Below are 20,706 nucleotides of genomic sequence, written 5' to 3' on the forward strand. Positions count from 1 at the left end.
AGATTGTAAAACATGCCTTTAGCTGGTAGGTCTTCAACGGGGGGTCGTGTTACTGAATGGGGGTCAAGAAAGTTTTGGTTGATTAGACTTTTTTTTTAATACTCCCACCTGCATTTTTTCCACTAATTGAAATGTCTTTAATTCCACATTAACATGAATTTAACAGACTGTAGTAACCAGATAAATGGAGGCAGAAGATTTCTTTCAGTCATCAATGCACACATTCAGCAACACACAGGAGCTCTTTCAAGCTGGGCACCGTTTCATTCACAACACCTGTCCCATCAACCAGGAATCAGAAATACTTTAATAATCCCAGGGCGATATTCAGGGTTCCCGCGGGTCCTTAAAACGTCTTAAAAGGCATTGAATTCTTCAAAATAAAACTAAGGCCTTAATTGGTATTAAAATGTCTTAAATTAGTCTTTCGTAGGTCTTGGAAAAAAATCATAAATAGGATTATTTTTATTACGATTTATTTTTGTAATCAAAATAAAACGTTAAAATTGACTTTTTTTTTTTTTTTTTTTTTAAGTATCGGCTCGCCTTTTTTGGTTCCGTCCCGATAGCGGAACCAATAAAAGCGTTGTTGCGGCCGGGACATTTGGGAGATGCGCCATTAACTTTTTGTCTGGAAAATATGAGCGAATGTAAATGTAACGAAAATTGTCTCCAGCCAAGAGTTTTCTCCTTGGCTAAAACCAGGGAACATACATGAGGCTCAGTGGATTTTATGCAAGAAGTCATTCAAGCTCAGAACGATGGGAATTAAGGCAGTGGAGTCGCACATGCGAAGCGCGAAACACAAAGCGTCAAAATGGAGTTACAGAGAAACAGCCGGTATTTCTCAGTTTAGTTCCACCCTTGTCTCTGCAACGCCTCCACTTATCACCAAATCAAACATACTAATAAAACCATACAAAGAAAAATAGCTGCAAAAAAGACTTAGCACTGGTTATGTTGGGGCTTTAAAACTGATTTGTTTTGTTCCCTGCTAAAACAAAGTTTGTGAATTCAGTTAAATAATTGTTCAAATATATCTGTCATTTTTGTGTTTTTAGCTTTCTTCCTGTATGGGAACCTTTTCAAAATTTGAAACATTAGTGCAGTGGTTTATGTTAAAATAAACCTTTGGGTTAAGTTGTCGCAAGCAGGTTTTTCTTTTGTTTCTTGTGAATTTGGTCTTAGATTTTTATTTCAAGTGGCATTAAAAAGTCTTAAAAAGTCTTAAATTTAACTTGCCTTATGCTGTAGGAACCCTGATATTACTTTCGCTACATTACTCCATCTGTAATAGAGTGACTATAGGACAGCGATGGGTAACGCAATGGGTAATGTTAAAACTTTTTCATTTGAACCAAAGTGAGCTGAAATTGATAAGAATGGAAAAAATATAATAATAATAAAATATAATAATACAGTAAACTGTAGATAACAAGCCAGTCACTTATGTGTTTGTTTTAACTGAAATCTCATGAAAAGTTTGAGGCAGCAATGCAGTGTGATACTGTCTAAATTTGGTCCAGTCAAACACAATACAAAAAAAAAAAATCACTTTTGCCAACGTTCCTTCCTGTGTTTACGCTGTACGGTAGGTTCCAGTCCAGTCAGACTTAACTGCCTCATCAACCCAGCATCGCACAGGTGAAACAATTGGAGACCTCCATGGGAGAAAAATATAACAAAGAATATAGAATTTTTGAAGTAATGATGATGAGTTTTTACGTATCAACATTTATTAAGTTAATAGGTTATTTAGGTTATCGTGTTCAACTAGACATGGATGCTTTAACTTTGAGCCACAGATGCTTCATTTTCATCTGTGCTACAGTTAACTTGATGCTTTCACTGCTGCGTTATTAAAAAGGTTTAAATGGCAAAACATTGAATTTTTTTTTTTTTTAACCAAAGGATTCTTCTACATCCTTTTCAGTTCTTCTGTTTGGTTTTGTCTAAGGAACATTTACTGGTTCAACTACAACAAGGTTTAAACAAATCCGTTTGGATGTAATTAGAAAATAAACTCCTATTAAGTCAGAACTGGCTGACCAGCTTATTTAAACATACCTAAATGATTTGTTAAATGTTCAGTTTACATTTATCAATGATTCAGGTAAAGCAAAATTTCTTTTTTTTTTTTTTTTTAAAGAAAGTCCTGTTCTCCGGTATCTCAGTTACATCTAAGTTAATACTTAAGAACATGCAGTACCTGTTCATCCTTGTCAGCACTGAATAGATACATGCTGTACATCTTATGGTTCTCATGTCTTTCCACAGATAATGATGCAATATATCTGTTTTTGTGGCAAGAAATCTTCTTATGCTTTCTACATCGATAAAGAATCTCTTAGTGCTTTTCCAAATTTAAAATACTACAGAAATTGTTTTCTTTACGTTTGCATTATAGTTTTAAAATGGGTGGATTCCATATGTAAAGTTTAAGGGGAAAAAATCCACATAAATATTTTTCTTTTTGCTTCTCTTATAAAGTAATGAAGATTTATTTAGGAAATCAGTTTAAAATTCTGCATTTACCTCCTTTGAATTGCTTTATAGATTATAAGTATTTCTCCATTTAGAGATGAGGATGTGTTGCACAGAATTAATTTAAAGATGCACCGATCAGTGGGACGGAGATTAGAATCGGTTTCCTTTTAATCGGCTTTAACTGATAATCAGCAGGTCAGAATAAATAAATCCTACCAACTAACCTCATTCATTTTCTTTAAGAGTTAGATAAAAATTAGGGACAGCCTTTCATAAACAGGCAAAAATTTATGATTGTATTATTTTCTCTTGAAATTATTAAGTTTAACTTCTTTCCATTCTGCACATGGGTTATAGTCCTTAGCATGTAAATGTAATTGGTAAACATTTGAGTCAGCAGATAAGACCTGGAAAATCTACCAAAAGAACCCTATTTAGGATAAATATTTATCACCTATTAAAGTATGCATATTATGCTTTATTTCATGAAAGCAGCTAAAAGAAATTTGGGATTGCAACAATTAAAAGAAGGGACTTTTTTTTTTTTTTTTTTGATATTCTTCAAACTTTTATACCAAAAGTCACAATATGATCAAATGTGATTTTATACACTAAGGCAAAGGTCACGGATTAGCGGACCAGGGTTCGGATCGGGATCCACCTGCTGTCTAATCCACACCCAACCTGATTTAAAATATTTATAAATTATTGCATATTGTATGACGACAGTGTCTAAACTTCACTTGCGCTGCTTCTCCTGTTAATACGGTAAAGCCCTGGGGAGCGTCCGGCTCCAGGCTGCATGTGATCCAAATGATCCAATGAGCTGTCAGTCTGGGTTGCTGCTGCTGCTACTTTTAGACATAGCAGGCAAACCTGTGGCAAGCCGAGCGATGGGAAAGAAGGAAGAACGGCGGTGAATTGGTTTAAAAAAGGTGAAATGGCGTGCTCAAAGATGATCCTGCACGATTTATTCCTTTTTTTTTTTAGCATGTTTGGCTGAACCTGCTGCTGTGAAGCAGGATTCTCCACCATGAACATAATCAACAATAAATCTGGATCCAGGCTCAAAATGAGCACCTTGATATGTGCTTGAGAATGGCTTTGTCGCCAATCCAACCCAGGTTTAAAGCCTTGCAGGTCAGCCTAAAGCCCACTGCTCTCATTAAGACAGAAAAAAGAGGGGAAAAAAAGCGATCAGTTCAGATGTTTTATTAAAGCTACAGTGTGTAATAATTACAGGGATATACAATCAGAAATGTAATATATTATACATAACTATGTTATTTATCATCATCTACGAGCTCAGCCTCTTAACCTTAATATTTGCGTTGCCTTAGAATTCGTTATTTATAATTACATAGGAGCGGGTCTCGCAGCCATGGAGGCAGACATCTTTGCGCTACGGCAGCGCAGAGCCAACAAACTAGTGATTGCGAGATCGCCAAAACGTCACAACGATGTAGAAAAAATAACGGGTATATTTATTATCTTAAGTCTACATGAAATCTATACCCTACACAGACTAATGAAATACTATCTGTAAAATTATCTATGTAAACAAACCTCATCACTTGAGAAGGTAGGTGATGCGGACGTCGTGGAAGACATTTTGTCCCGTAACGCTCGCCGTACTGTTGGGGGGGGGGGAGAAGTGGTGGGGGGGAGATGTTCATGTTGCTGCAGTCTGCAGTCTGACCGCTAGATGTCGCTAAAAGTTACACACTGTAGCTTTAAAAAAAAGTGAATCAGGAAATCATCGATATACCAAACTGAAAGGATGTTGTTTTCTATTTCAAAAACAATTTAGATTTTAAGATGGAAAAACATTCTATTTTTTTACATTTTTTTATTTAAAAATTCAATGTATAACTAAATGCATAAAACACCTGCTTTTTATTTCAGTGTTAAATGCTGTTTAAAGTAAGTATTATAATTAAAAATGTCTCCTCACCTTAACTGGTTGTTGATTTTCTTTATTCGGACCCCGCTGTTTTTTGATTGGTTACCGCTACACTAAGGTGTTCAGATGACATTCATTGAAGTCACATTATCTTTTTCTATTAATGTGTTTGAGTAACCTGCACTTTACTGTCTTTATCAAAAGTGATTTAAAAAAAAGGCTCTCATAATACGAGTCAACCATTCTTCTATTACACCTTTTTTTTTTTTTTTATAGAGACTCTCATCTAATTGTTAGGACAAAATAGGGGGTTCATCTCCTCTGAGGCCTGATAGAGAGACAGAACTATTTGAACTTGCTGGTCCATTTGTATCTTCTGTTCTGTTTATTAGCAGTCGGCTAACACCCTCTGACGACAATTCACCCTAAATAGGGTAAAAAAATGCCGTTTTTAAAATGTTCTTAGAACCAGACTCTGTGTTGGATGAGAGCATTTTCTACAGGGTTAGGAAGGTGTGTTCAGCTACTGCTCTTTCACCAGAGCTGATTTAACAGACAGCAAAACATTACCCAAACAAATTCAGAGTTTTGCTGTCTGCTTTGCTCTAAGTTTTATCACCAACTTTCTCTTGTATTTTTTATTTATTATGAAACGCCTACAAGCTTGGGGAGAGGGGAATTTGTTCAAAACATTTTAGATTACACATACATAATCAGAGCGGGATCGGAGGGATTCGGTGCAACGTTTGCAGTGAATTGCAACATGAGGCATCGCTGGACCCATAACTTGAATTTAAAAGCACAAAACATGAACTCTTACATTTTAAAGCTCCTCCACTATTTTTTTTAAAGCTTGTTTCTGGAAAGCACAAGCTCAGTGCACCAAAATCATCATGCGTTTTCCACCTGTCTCTGTCTCGTCTCTCTGCACTGTCTGAGCTGAGAAGCTTTCAGAGAGATGTGGGACTATTCTGTTTCATCAACATAGCAATCAGTGCCACTCTCCCTCTGACACACACTCTCTCACACACATAGCAATGTGGGCTAGCTGGCATCAGACCAGAGCATCAATAAAGCCAGCGTGAGTTTGAGAGCCATTTAGGGGCCATTTTGCCCCAGACCTACAATCCTCCCTACAGCTCACTACAGCAACTTGGTGACCATCAGCATGACCCCGTGGAGGGACAGATAGATGGAGAAAGAGGCGGGAGATGAGGACAGAGGAGCACGACACAGGATTGAAGAGGCACAATGGAGAAACGGTTGATGAAAGTAAAGAAAGAGAAAGACGAGAAGGTGGGAGGGCTTCGCTTGGAGACGATCAGACAGGAAGATAAAAGAAAGTGACAGAGAAGAAAATAAAAGTTAATAGATTCACTTTGAACTCCTATGCCAAAAATAAATTATGAAAGACAGTCGACAGTCTACAAGTCATTGTTTCTGTGCATAAAGGGAGGATAAAATTAAAATGATTATGAAACAGGAGCCACATTTGTTCAATAATTAGCTGCATTTGTTGGTCCTGTCTAAAGTCAGATTATAGATTTAGTTTTCTAGCTTGAATATTGTTAGGTTGATCTACCTTAAACATAGCTTACTTATTTAAAAAAAAAAAAAAAAAAAAAAAAAAAAAAAAAACATAGCTTACTTATTAGCCTAGTGTCTTGGTCATTATGCTAGTCTTTAGTACTAATCTTCAAATTTAACTAAATTTTTTCTTAGAGATTGGTTTGCATCTGTCTTGATCTGATGGCTTACTTATGGCCCTAAAAAAATACATGAAAATATTAAATTCAGCTTATCTATATAGCACCAAATCACAGCACCTCATCTAAAGGCCCCTCTACAGAAACAGTTCAATCATGTCACATAGACAGACTGGTTAAAAGTTTTCTGTCTAAGGAAACCCAGCTGAATGCATCCAGTCATTGAATTTGACGCTTTCACTCCTACTGTTTCAGCATGTAGAAATAGTAGACATTTACTTGCTTTGTGAATTGACTCTGTAGCAATCCCTCACACCGAGCGCTCATGCAGTGACGGTGGAGCAGAAAACTCCCCTTTAACAGGAAGAAACCTCCAGCAGAACCAGACTCACTGTGATCAACCTTGTTTGAAGAACAACAGGTTGTTCAAGGAGACAAAGACGTATACCCCATTTAAACTACCCTTGAAAAACCGTGCCGAGACCGGTCCAAGCTCAGTAACTGAGATAACTTATCGTGTGTAAATGGAAAGCAAACTGAACTGAACCGAGCTAGACACAACCAAACCGAGCTTACTGGAGACCAGTTCCAGAGGTGGGCTCAGCCAGTAGTTCCAGTATTTGGCGGTAATGCCCCTCCGGAAGTTGCTTGCCAACCAACACAAAACAGAAGAAGAAGAACAACTATAAACAACTACAAACATCCACGAAAGGTTGCCGTCTTCGCCTGACCCTCCGCAAACACCGAAGTACAGCAATAATAATCAAGCATAACTTTCTAAATGTGACGGACGCCGCCATTTTGATTTGCTTGATTCCCTCTTTTGTCGTCTTCTTCTTGTGTTTTATGGCGGTTGGCAAACAACTTTTGGTGCATTACCGCCACCAGCTGCTTGATTTCCTCCTTCAATACTGGCAGTAATACAGCAGATCGTCACTAGGAGGCGAGGAGTTGAGGAACTGAGAGAGCGCGATGTGTAAACAGTCATCAGAACCAAGCTCGGCCTGGTTAACTGATCCGAGCTCGGACCGGTCTCCGCATGGATCGGTCTTTAAAGGGTAGTGTAAATGTGGTTAAAAAAAGGAAGAAGCTACTCTGATGAGAAAAAGCAGAGAGAACATAAATACTGCAGTATTTTAGAAGAGAGATGGAACGAAACGGAATGATTAAAAATTGGTCCCTACGTTCTCCAGCAGTCTAAGCCTATAGCAGCATAACTACACAGATAGCTCAGGATAACGTGAGCTACTCTAACTATAAGCTCTATCAAAAGGAAAGTTTTAAGGGTAGTCATAAGAGTAGACAGGGTCTAAAACTGTGTATTAAAACTAATACACCGCCTACAGACATCCATCTGTCCTTTTTCTGCTTAATCTATCAGGGTCGCTATGGGGCCAGTAATTATTACAGCAGTCTATGGGATAAAAGGCGGGTCCATACTGGACAGGCCACCAGTCCATCGCAGGGCAACAATTTAGAGACACCAGTTAACCCAAAGGTCATGTTTTTTGGACTTTTTGTCACCAGGCTGTTGTCTAAATGTCTAATGCACTACATTTTCCTACATCCTCAATATCTGAGAGCTTGCTTACCTGTTTTTGGACATCCTCAAGTCTTTTTTGCTGCGGCAGAACCTTTTTTGACTAAAGATCTTTATGTTTAAGATGCATCTGCATTATTCTCCATCTCTGTTGTTGGAATTGTTGTTCTGAATAAAAGTTAGCTGAGCATTGTATGCCTAAAATTCAATAAATGTTTCTTTTATAAACTTAGAAACTGGATTAATAAAGCTTTCAATGTTGAATTAAAACACATTAAGACACTGAACAATAATCAGAACAGATTGTAAAGTTGTTGTTAGCAGTTTTTGTTGTTTGGACGCAATTAAATTACTTTTTATATTCCAAATTTGTTCACTCTCTAAACCAGGGGTCGGCAGCTCTTAAATGCCCCCCCTTGCAGCTCCCTTGAGCTTTTTCCAAAATATATGGAAATGGTTTTAATCTGGTGTGCAGGAGGTGAAACATTCCTTATGTTTTCCATGGCTGTAAAAATGTGCTTGATAAATAAAAAAAAAAATTGAAAATTTGTGTCAAAGATTTGCGTCATAGCCTGCAACACGCGGTGCCAGGAAGGTGGCTGTTGTAAACAAAGCAGCAGGTGTGTCTCAGGCCATGGGTCCCCAATGGAAAAGAAGGAAGATAGCTACTGAGAACAGAAGATTTAAAGAACAATGGAGCGAATCATTTGCTTTCTTTATCAATGCATGTTGGCTTTGTAATTAGAAGTTGTCAAATAATAAAACGTGTCATTTGGAAAGGCTTTTCCAGGGAATGCTTGCTAAATTTGCAGCCGTGATTGTAGATCTTCTAAATAAACTAGAGAAGAGCAAAGATAGATTTAAGATTGCATCTCCAAACTCCACTACTGTAGCTAGTTCTGTTGCAAGCATGGAAAACCGTCCACATATCAAACAGGTAGCGCTCTGATGCAGGTATAAGAATTTTTTTCAATTTCCCCCCCCCAAATCCTCAAAATAAAAATAACATAAAAAATCTGATTCCTTACTGTTTTATCTATAATTTCCTTTAATACAACGAAACCTAACATGGAAAAAATCTAAATCTAGATAAGTCATTTTTTTTCTTAAAATAAGTGCATTTCTTATTGGATTAAGGAGGTAAAAGAAATATTTTGCCAATGGAACAAGACAATTTACACTTAAAATAAGGAAACACAATTGCATTGTCTTATTTCAAGTGCATATTGTCTAATTATCTTTTTTTTAGAGTAAAAATACTCATTCCATTGGCAAACTATCTAATTTACCTACTCAAATTAAGGGTATATACACTTAAGATATTTGTTTAGTTGTTTCTAGATAATTTTTCCAGTAATATTTTAATGGAGCTTAAACTTAAAGCACCAATTATCGTACAGCAGAATAGTCAGATGTTGTGACGTGCTCCAGGATAAATAGTTAATAATCAATGCTTATTATATATCTAAGCCCACATAGTCATTTTTTACAGTGGGCCAATAAGCTTGGAGCCCGTGTTGCCATTTTTTCTTGGTCCAATGTGGCTCTTTGAGCAGTTTGTGTTGCCGGCCCCTGCTCTAAGCTGCTGGTTTAATGCTTATTGGCCTTTGAGATTCCTGCTTTAGTTGTGACCCAGACCACAGCTGAAGGTGTCGGACCTTTTGTGGTTGATGAGAAGTTCTATCAGATGGAACAAAGTCACAGGGGGATCATTAAGGTGTCAGAAATACCCTGATCCTCACACACTTCCTGTCCTTCCTGTCTCGTTCAGTTTATTTTTACTCAAAGTTGATCATTGTAAGGTATGGTTGCTACCACTGATTAATGATTTGGTGGTATCTCATTAATTATCCTTCTGTAATCTTCATTAGAACCTCACCAGCCTCTCTGATGAATTCAGTGACCTCTTTCCTCGCTGTGAGGTTTCTAGACGGCCATCATCCTGTCGACTCCTCTCGTTGCTCATCTTCTTCAGTCAATTTTCTTCTTCTATCCTCAGCTAATATTCTGGAGCCGTCCCGTCCCGTTTGTTCTGAAGCTCTCCCCCCATCCCGTCCCGTCTGTCTGCAGATATCCCTCCTTCCTCTGCCCTCCCTCCCTCTCTCCCTCTGTATTGATCTAGCCATAGTTTTCTGTCTTCTCCGTGCTGGCTGGCTGGCTTTAATCAATATAGATAATTGTCTGCTTTCTCTTCATGCCAAACACGCTGTGTTTTTTCTCAATGAATCCAGGTCTTTCCCTTACGCAACCCCTCCACCCCCCCCCCCCCCCTCCACACGGGAATCCCTCCGTTAATGACAGGAGATAACCTGCTTTCCTTACCGATTTTTATCCTCCCTCCCTCCTCGCTTCCCCTTGCTCCCCCTCCCCTCGTTCCCTCGTTCATTGATTACCGTGAGATATAACCCGATGTGCCCCTGTCAACAAATGTAAACACACTGGGCCACATGGCCGGCCGCCGCTGAGCAAACCTGGACTGTTTTGCAAATATGCAGCTTTGTAAATGCTCAAATGCACGCTAAACATTCCAGATTATGGCTAGATGAGATCTACAACTTTACTCGGACTGGATTTTTTTTTTTTTTTACCCAATTTATTAAAAATAAGTGTTATCATATTAGGCTTAGACTTAAAGTTAGACTTTGACAGATTTTATTTTGTCATTTTTTATACACAAATGTAAACAAACAAACAAATTCATTAAGAACAGCTATATTTTGTGTTTAAGAACAATCAGATGCATAAACTTTTGCTATAATTCTTTTTTCTGTTGTATAAAAACTACATTTTCAATCCAAAGTTTTGCACTTTGTATTGATCCAGTTAATTCAAAATAGATGCTGTCCAATAGATGCTGAATCGAATCGCCATGATGGATGTGATTTACAACCCTAGTAACAACAATAAAAAAGCTATAAAAAAAAATACATTCTTACATTTATTTTGAAGCTCAAACTTCAGTATTGTGTGTTTTTTTTTATATATATATTTATTTTATTGACTACTGTTACATTTGGCTTTAGGTTAAAAAACAGGAATTCTGTCTGGTGTTTTTCATATATACATATATATATATAAACAAAGTTCATTTAGATGGAATTCACTATATTTTGTGTTTAAAAACAATCAGATGCATAAACTTTTGCTATAATTCTTTTTCTGTTGTATAAAAACTACATTTCAATCCAAAAATCCAAAGTTCTGCACTTTGTTTTGATCCAGTTAATTCAAAATAGATGCTGTCCATATTGAGCCAAATATAAACTGATTTTATATTCAGTCCATTTTAGGTGATCAGAGCTAAATCAGTTTTAATTTTGCTTTTTCAAATCATAATATTTCAGATTTCTTTTCTTTATTTTTAACCACTTGACAGGTTTTAATTTTATCGCTTATTTTATCTGCCTCAGAGTTCTCTATTATTCAACTCCTGAGTAAGTCAACATTTCTTTCTGTGTTGTTGGACAAGCAGACCAGATAATCACACCTGATCTTATATAACTTGTTCCAAACATATGAAACACTTTTAGGTTTTAAATATCGCAGAAATGAAACAATAATTGCATGAACTGATCTCTGTTTGTGCAAGATTGTCTGCACTGATGAGTTCCTTCACCTCGGCATTGCAGATGCTTGAAGCCGAAATTGATACTAGAGATCTACCACTTTACTCTGACTGGAATTTTCTCTTTTTTTTACCCAATTTATTAAAAATAATTGTTATCATATTAGGCTTAGACTTAAAGTCAGACTTTGACAGATTTTATTTTGTCATTTTGTATACACAAATATAAGCAAAACAAAAAAATTTATCAAGAACAGCTCCTTAGACTATTTCATTTTTTGCAGCCTAGATATGGTAAGCAGCAGTGATAAAAAAACAAAAAACATTGTGGTGAAAAAAAGATATCTATATATTTGAGAACTAGTGGCAGATATAATGGTAAGACGTTGATGGTTCATGGTGTTTGTAACTTATTAAAAGGCTCAATTTAATTTATTTTTTTCTTTGTTTAATTAGAAATAAATCAGACATAATTGGTCCAGTGTTTCCAGTGGAATAATCTATTTTTTATCTCTGATATTAGTACTCTGATACCAAAGGTTTAATTTGGACACAATAATCGTGGCGCTATTGTTTATTTATGTTAGACGTCTATTTCCATTCAGTAATTGCTTCTTAAACCTTTTTGTGGTTACCAGGTAGAAAATACTATCAGAATCAACTTTATTGATGCAAAGACAAAACATTTTCCCGCAGCTTCAATTACATCACATCAACATTATTTAAATAAATAAGATAAGACTTAGCATTAGAGTCTAGCTGCAGAAAGAAACCATTTGCAGAAAATAATCTATTTAAACAAATCTCTGTAATGTAACTCACCTGCATAAAGAGCTAAAAAGACACCCTCATGTAATTATCAACCTTTAATGACTAATAACACCTTTAGGATCTCGTTTTTCTCCTCTAGATCTAAAACTACTAGATACAATCTTGCTTGAGTCCATTTTTACTTATGTTTTAACATTATAGTGACTCACAAGTAATAAGAAACTACATTAAGACTCAGAACCAAGTTATTAATCAGCCGATCCACAGAGTCACTGCATAACAGTTTGATTTGTTGTTTTATGTTGTTCTAGTCTGTGAGATTCAGCTGCATTCATTGTTTTATCCCAGTAAGCTGCTCTAAAATACACTGATCGGTTTCTGTTGTTCTACCATTTCTGTATGTCGTCATTGAGGTTTTTTTTATATATTTTTTAGCTTATTTTTGTTATTTCTTTTAAACCAGCTTCACAGAACAAAGTGATTTAAGCAATAATTGACAGAATTTAACATCAGCATTACTCCTTAGACCCAGAATATCAACTTTAACTGTTGCTTTGGCCTCTAAGGAAACTGCAGTTGAATTTGTTTTTTATTTCTATAACCTTTCTCCCCATGTGGGCTTAGTGTAATGTTTACTCATTTACTACTTTTATTGATACATTTATCTTTAAAATGAGATGGGTTCGTTGTCTGTTGAAACAATTTCAGTTATCTGGTTTTAGAAAATGTATTTAGTAAGTGTTGACCAGCAGCAGGTCTGCAATGAAACTGTTTATTATTACATTTTCACAATAAGCTGCATCTACATATAACACAGATTTCAGATGAAGGATAAATATATAAACAAACGAATATCCTGGACTGAAGGACGGCTTTAACTTTAAAGTGTCTGTATAGGTTATGACATCATTAGGGGAGTACTGATACAGCTTTTTCAATTCTAATATGATACCATTATTGCAGTTCTGAGAGTTGACAGGTTAGAATGTCAGCAAGTATCATAATTATATCCTTTATTTAGTTGCATAGACGTTTAGAAAAAGCTTAATTAAGTGATCGGTACAAGAACAACTGACTCATTTCTTATTAACCATTGGGTTAGTAAACTTTAAACAGAAGTCTTTCTGTTAGCATGAAAATATTGGAAATTTTAGATGTAGGCCGATATATTCTAGTATTTATTTTTCTGGCTAATATCAGATCAATTTCTGATATCAATATAATATCGATATCCCTAGGTACCATGTTCTACCGAATAAAAGCTATATTTAACCTAATCTTTGATAATGTATGGAGCCCCTAAAGGGACATGGAGGGAAAAAATAAACTTTTGCGGGATCTCGCAAAAGTATTGTGAGATCCTGCAAAAGTATTGCGAGATCCTGCAAAAGTATTGCGGGATCCCGCAAAAGTTTATTTTTTGCGAGATTTCGCAAAAGTTTATTTTTTGCGAGATTTCGCAAAAGTATTGCGGGATCTCGCAAAAGTATTGCAGGATCTAGCAAAAGTATTGCGAGATCTCGCAAAAAATACACTTTTTTTATAGAAACACATTAAAATGAGCAATGAGAAGCAAAGCTTTACGTCTACATTACGAAGTTAATTGCTTTAAAGCAAACAGGCGTTAAAATCTGAATTTTGTTGCTAGCTTCAGCTAAAATGTGAATCTTTGGAAATAGCCTGCAGAATTGAAATAAAAATGTAAGTTTTTTTTAAATATAAGGGTTAATTATGGTTTTTAAGTGTATTTTTTTTTCCCTCCTTTCTTGTATAATCACTGGAACCCTTATATCTCAGCGGTTGCGAGATCCCACAATACTAAAATTATTGCGGGATCTTGCCAAAGTTCTTTTATCCCCTCCTTGCCCCTGTAGGGGCTCCGTAATAATGGAGTTTGCTGCAAAAACATAAAGGCAAAAAAATGTAAAGACTAGAAAACACTTAAAAGAAGCATAACTGATGGAGTAAATTGGGTAAATGAATGAATGAATTTATCTTTATGCCCTTTATCTCCATTTCTGTGAGATTCAGCTCTATAGAAATTGACTCAGCGGTTAGATCAAACTATTAGATCAGGCACAAAGAATCTTTTATTGTAATAGAAAACTTTCCGCAAAGCCCGTCACACAGTACGAGAGTAAAACCCAGAGTGGTTCTCAGTTTTCAGAGGGTTGTCCTGGTTTTTATGGAGTCAAGGATAAGAGCACTGAATAAAAATAAAACACATTCACTTTTCTCTCAGTACATCTGCTAAAAGACAGAATTCATTTTGATTCAAAAGGGATTCATTTATTCAATTTTATAAGCCAACATGTCATTAAATACGGTTAAACCCTGTGGCTTCTTTTCTTACCTCTTTTCATTTCCTTCACAATTCTTGGGTTATAATAAATAATCTTACATTTGATTAAATCATTAAAGTCACCTAAATAATTGACATAAATCTAAACCTGTTTCAAATGCTGAATTTTTAATGGAATTATTTCAAGACCTTACGTTTTTGTTTTGTTTTTTTCATGGAAAACACAAAAGCATGACAAAAAACATGAATGATTTTCCCTCCTGGTTTACTTCTCATGTTAAGGCGGACCCACCAGAGCAGACCTGCTCATAAAGGCAAACATTGGGGCCCACACAGCATGCAGCCAGGAATCCACACTATTGGACTCTACAGGGGGTACAGCAGGGTCACACTGTAATTACATACTTCCATATGAGGCTGAGATGAGAGTTTAGGGGGTCTAAGGAATAAAAAAACACCTCCAAATCAGTTGGATTCATGATAACATCAATAGGATGCAGAATGTTAGGCCACATCGCTAATATAGTCCAAAAAAACTGTTAGGAAAGAAAACAGACAGGTTAGAAGAGTTTATGCTCAAGAAAATATCCTTTTAAGTTGTTTACTTTAATCAAAATTAGAATATATCCTGTGTACTTAACTCAGGGTGTCTGGAAATTATAAATTGCTGTAATTTTAATTAGAACAAATATAAACCAATTTATTATTATTACAATAATAATAATAATTTAACTTTATTGATCTCACATTGGAGAATTTTACCTCTACATTTAACCCATCCCCTTGGGGAGCAGTGGACAGCCATTGTGCGGCGCCCGGGGAGCAGGGTGGGGTTAATGGTCTTTCTCAGAGACCCTGAGTGGCAGTCTATTAGCCTGGGTGCCATTCCGAAACTTAGTCCCGACCACAACGTTTGAGGTCGGGAAGTTCGGTCTGGCATTGCTCAATAGTAGCGCGAGTATGATCGCCCACTCTCTGGCGGGCCAATCAAATTGTCAGGGCGGGCTTTATATGATGATGGACAGATGATCAACAGTAACGTAATAAACCACGTGACCAAAGCGCGCTTGGGTGACAACAACAATGGCTGCCGCTGGAGAGTTGAGGTGAGTAGATTCTGCTATTAGGTCTGTTCTAGAAGATATCGACAGCAAATTAATTTTAAAAGAGGAACAGAGAAACGCGATCAAGGCTCATCTTCTTATTCTAGGCGTGCAACTGCGCACTCCGTTGCTTTTATTGGTTGTAGGTCTATCCAATTGAGTGCAGAGGCATTTTTTTTCCTGGTTCGTTCGAAACACGCCCCATAATCACAGCTCTATGGAGCAGTATCAGACTCATATTCTGGCTAGAATTGAGTAGGACTACGTCAGGCTAGCAGTCTGTGGGGGTGGGGCTCAAACTGAGAAGCTCAGGGTTCCAAACTCTATGCCCTAACCACTGAGCCACCAGTCCCCCTCCCCCCATATAGATAATATGACAATTGGCTCCGATCACTAGTAAGTTTTCACTGAATGCACCAGAAGAACTATACTATAGTGTACTGTTCTGTACTATACAATACAGCTGTATATTATATTATATTAGACTATACTATACTTTAAAATATACTATAAACTATACCATATGATATGCTATATACTATATTATATAATATACTATATACTATACTATAGTATACTTGACTATACTATATACTATACTAGACTAAACTATGTAATATACTATATAATAAACTATACTACAGTGCAACTCGTCCACATCCAGCATCCAGCACTGCTCCCCGGATACCGCACAATGGCAGCCCACTTGTCACCAAGGGGATGGGTACAATGCAGAGAGTTAATTTCATTCTTCTGTACTTTAGACAGTGTAACGACAATAAAAAAGCTAAAAAAAAAATTTAAATTTAATATGAAGCTCAAACTTCAGTATTGTCTGTTTTTTTAATACATATTTATTTTATTGACTACTGTTACATTTGGCTTTAGGTTAAAAAACAGAAATCCAGTCTAATTTTATCGCTTATTTTATCTGCCTCAGAGTTCTCTATTATTCAACTCCTGAGTAAGTCACCATTTCTTTCTGTGTTGTTGGACAAGCGAACCACCTAATCACACCTGATCTTATATAACTTGTTCCAAACATATGAAACACTTTTAGGTTTTAAATATCGCAGAAATGAAACAATAATTGCATGAACTGATCTGTTTGTGCAAGATCGTCTGCACTGATGAGTTCCTTCACCTCGGCATTGCAGATGCTTGAAGCTGAAATTAAAACTGTTGCCATGACTACCTTGGGATTTTAATTTACTAATTACTATGTTGGTATTTGAATTAGCTTATAGAGCATTTAAAATCTCTGTGTAGTTAGACGAGTTTGCTTTTAGTATGAAGATACTTTTTTTAAGATTTTAATTTTTTTAGGCCCAGTACACATGGATCCTCCAAACTAGGAGCTTATCACTGAATCTCCAACAAATCTCCACATTACTCAATGATTATACAAGAAAGGAGAGAAAAAATACACGTAAAAACCATAATTAGCCCTTATATTTAAAAAAAACAACTTAAATTTTTATTTCAATTCTGTAGACTATTTCCACAGATTCACATTTTAACTGAAGCTAGCAACAAAATTCAGATTTTAACGCCTGTTTACTTTAAAGCAATTAACTTCATAATGCAGATGTAAAGCTTTGCTTCCCATTGCTCATTTTAATGTGTTTCTATATAAAAAAAAAAACCATCAAACATCTTCCTCATCCTTTTCATTTCCGTCCATATTTTAGTTGTTATATGAATTTCTTTTTATATTTATATCGAGTGCATGACAAAGGAAACTACCATTGAAAATTTTCATTTATTTAGATTAAACCTTTTTATTAATCCTGTTATTCTCACCTAATGTTGGGTTTTGAAACTAGCGCCATTAATGATGAGCTCAGCAGCTTAGATTAAGCTTTACACTGCAAAAACGATCTAAAAATTAGTAAAAAAAAGTCTTAAATGAAGTAGGGATGCACGATATTGGGATTTTGGCCGATATCCGATATTTTAAAACTCATGTAGCCGATAACCGATATCGATACTGATGTTAAAGCTGGACAAAAATAAGTAGTCATTGAAAATAGCAGTTTTGTTCTCCATTTCTGACACTTTGAAAAATAATATACTCAAATATATTTTCATATGCTGATATCAAATTGATTTGTAAAAACGCGGTATCGATCTATTTTACTTTCAAAATCTCGTGAAATTTCATCGTTCTGTTACAAACTCTCGTGATATTTTGCAAATTCTTGTGATATTTTGTTAGTAAAATAGATCGATTCCGCGTCAATATATCAACATATAAAAATATGGCAAAATTTTGTGAATTTTCGGGGGATTTCGTAGCATAACGATGACATATAGCAATATTTCATTAGTAAAAGAGATTGATATGGTGTTTTTAAATGGCAATATATCAGCATATGAAGATATTGTGATATTTTAATGTATCAATATTTTTTCCCTCGTCTTTAGAAGTTTTTAAGTCTTTAAAAAATAAGTTTTTGAGGACGAAGAATAAGTAGTATTTTTATTTTATTTTTTAGACTTTAGAAACTCAGAAGCTGATCAAATGTCGGGTTAAATATCGGTGGGGTGGCCGATGTCCGATATTCAGTTTTAAGGCCGATACCGATAGGGGGCCGATTATATCGTGCATCCCTAAAATGAAGTACATTAACCCTTAATTTGAGCAGGAAAATAAGATGATTTGCCAGTGGAATTTGTATTTTTACTCCTAAATTAAGATAATTAGATAATAGGCACTTGAAATAAGACAATATAATAGTTTTTTCTTATTTTAAATGTAAATTGTCTTGTTCCATTGGCAAAGTGTTACACGTACCTCATTAATTCAAGAAAAAATGCACTTATTTTAAGAAAAAATTACTCATTGAGATTTTAACATTTATCAAATACAAAAATCAACTAAACTAAAAAAAAAAAAAGTTTCTTTCCAAACTACTTTAAATCCAGATTCCAATGCCAGGAATCCTTTGTCCTTTCTTAGATGTTTGATGATGAAGACCTGAGGAAGGGGACACCCACCTTTCTTTTCTCAGCTGTCCTCCTCCACAGGCCCGACTCTTAACTGCTGCATTTCAGCCATTTTGAGCCATTTTTTGTGTGAGGTTGCAGCACGCTTGTGTGCACTTTCACGTATCGTGTCTGTTGGTGCAGAGGGAATGGACCCTTATCCAATTTGTACTGGTCAGCGGTGTGAAATGGTGGTGGGTCGGTCGGCCAGGCGGGGGGCCGTGCGTGGACCGGAGTGTGCGTGCGCGTTCAAACGCCGCCGTGGTCATGCAGACCGTGTCAGCGGGCTTTCATCTGTTGTGCACCGAGACCAGAGCGTCGTCTCTCTCACACACACACAGAGCAAAATAAAAGAGCTGATTATAGTGCAAATGATAAGACATACATTGTGTTCAGTGTATTATTGCTGTGGGAAAGTATAATGGCGTCATGCTGACTTCCCTGTCGTGTTACAGTCTGAACACAATCTAGAAAAAGGTAGACTTTCCCTTCAAATTGGTCGTTATTGTATAGTCTACCCCCCGCAGATCTGATCCATACAATGACACCGACACACACCCATGTTCTGTGTCGTTGTAATTATCTCTGCCCTGGATGCCTGTAATTGTGCGTGTGTGTGTGTGTGTGTTTGGTGTTAAGGCTGTTGCCTTCACCCTGCTGTTGGGATGATTTTAGAGCCTTTTTCATCATTTCTGACCCCATTATAAAAACCGATTCAAAGAATTCAAAGAGCCTCTTTCACACAATCAGATTTTCTGTTAATAAAAATGTTTTGGCTACGAAGTAGTGAGGCAGTTTTGTGAAGTGAATATATAAAATGCTTTTATTTCTAAAATGGCTGAAAGAAGCGACCTTGATGTGCTTGAAGCTTTTATCGTTTATTTTCTAAAAGGATTCGACAAAATCAAATGTAAAACAGAGAAAATGTCCTCAGAGGGGAAAGAAGCAGAGCAGAGTTTTTCAGAAAAACGTTTCCAAAATGAAGAAAATAACTCGTAATCAAACGTCTGATCAAACAGCAGGAAAGAGTCAACGGAGTGCGTCCAAAACCCGCGTTATGACTCACAACACATCGTCTACGTCTGTAATTTGTGTGTGTGTGTCTACGTGTCATTTGGTGAGTGAACATAAGTGGGTCCGGGGCGGTCTGTTGATGGAAGGAGTGTAAAAATAGAGAGACAACAGCCACTCTGAAGCCAAACAGTCCGAAGGAAGGGGGGGTCGGACCGCCGTGGCCTTGAGCCCTCATTCTCTTCTCCGTCCGTCCATTTCTTTTATCCGTGTGTCCATCCGTCGCTCTCCACGCCAAAACGTTCGCTCCTCGTCGACAAAATGGAGTTTATTAAGTGAAAGGCAGCAATGGCGGCCGAGAGACTCAACCGACTAATCAGGGCGACGTTCTCTCATCTTCAGAGATCTAAAATAATAACAGCAACTGTTGATAAGAGGCTCTGGAGGTCAAATCAGTAAAATAATCAAATGTTTTCTGTTTACAAATTTCTTGGTGAAAATAAATTAGGATCTTAGCTTGATTGGTCTGGAAAAACAATCTAGAAATAAGTAAAAATGTCTTAAATTAAGTGTATTTACCCTTAATTGGAGTAGGTAAATGAGATAGTTTGCCAATGGAATGAGTGTTTTTACTCTTAAAATAAGGTAATTAGATCATATGCACTTGAAATAAGAGGAGGCGATTGTGTTTTCTTATTTTAAGTGTAAATTGTCTTATTTACCTCCTCAATCCAAGAAGAAATGCACTTATTTTAATAAAAAATTACTTGTCTAGATTTGAATTTTTTCCAGTGAGCCTCTCTGGGATCCTCAGTCCTGCTCAGGGTTTATCTTCAACATCTAATCAACATGAGGTTATCACAGTTCTTCATCACATTTACATCTTTAAAAGGAAACATTCACACCTTTTCAACCCTAACTCTCTTTATTCCACTTATCCCATAACTGAATACCCGCCTATAAACAGAGTACAATAATTACACATTTATTACATTCCGTTTTAGAGACTCTGATTCACACCCCCATAAATATCAGTAGCTATTCTTCACTTTAAATGAAAATATAAAGTTCCATTAAAAATAATCAGAATATTAATTTATTGTAGAAAGAAAAAAAAGGATCCTATTTTCCATTTTTTTCAGATCATCTCTCCTCGTAAATCTGACCTTCTGGTCACATCAAGTTAAACACAAGTGTTTGTAATCAAATAGGTGTCATTCAAACGGCTTCTTTACATAACTTGCTGCATGAAAAGTAAAAAAAATAAGCAGATACATCAATTTTAGTTTCATTTTGCTGAGTCTTGTAATAATAAAGAAAATATTAGGTG

The 20,706-nt window shown here is 36.2% G+C and overlaps 1 protein-coding gene across 1 annotated transcript in view; it reads left to right on the forward strand.

Annotated features, from left to right (window-relative positions):
• LOC119795021 (POU domain, class 2, transcription factor 1) overlaps nt 1-20,706 on the forward strand; it is a 96,860-nt gene that overhangs the window by 45,116 nt on the left and 31,038 nt on the right. The gene's annotated exons all lie outside the window — the stretch shown is intronic.

The sequence above is a fragment of the Cyprinodon tularosa genome, unplaced genomic scaffold (genome assembly GCF_016077235.1).
Source record: "Cyprinodon tularosa strain WSP-4 unplaced genomic scaffold, ASM1607723v1 ctg5, whole genome shotgun sequence".
Taxonomy (NCBI): domain Eukaryota; kingdom Metazoa; phylum Chordata; class Actinopteri; order Cyprinodontiformes; family Cyprinodontidae; genus Cyprinodon; species Cyprinodon tularosa.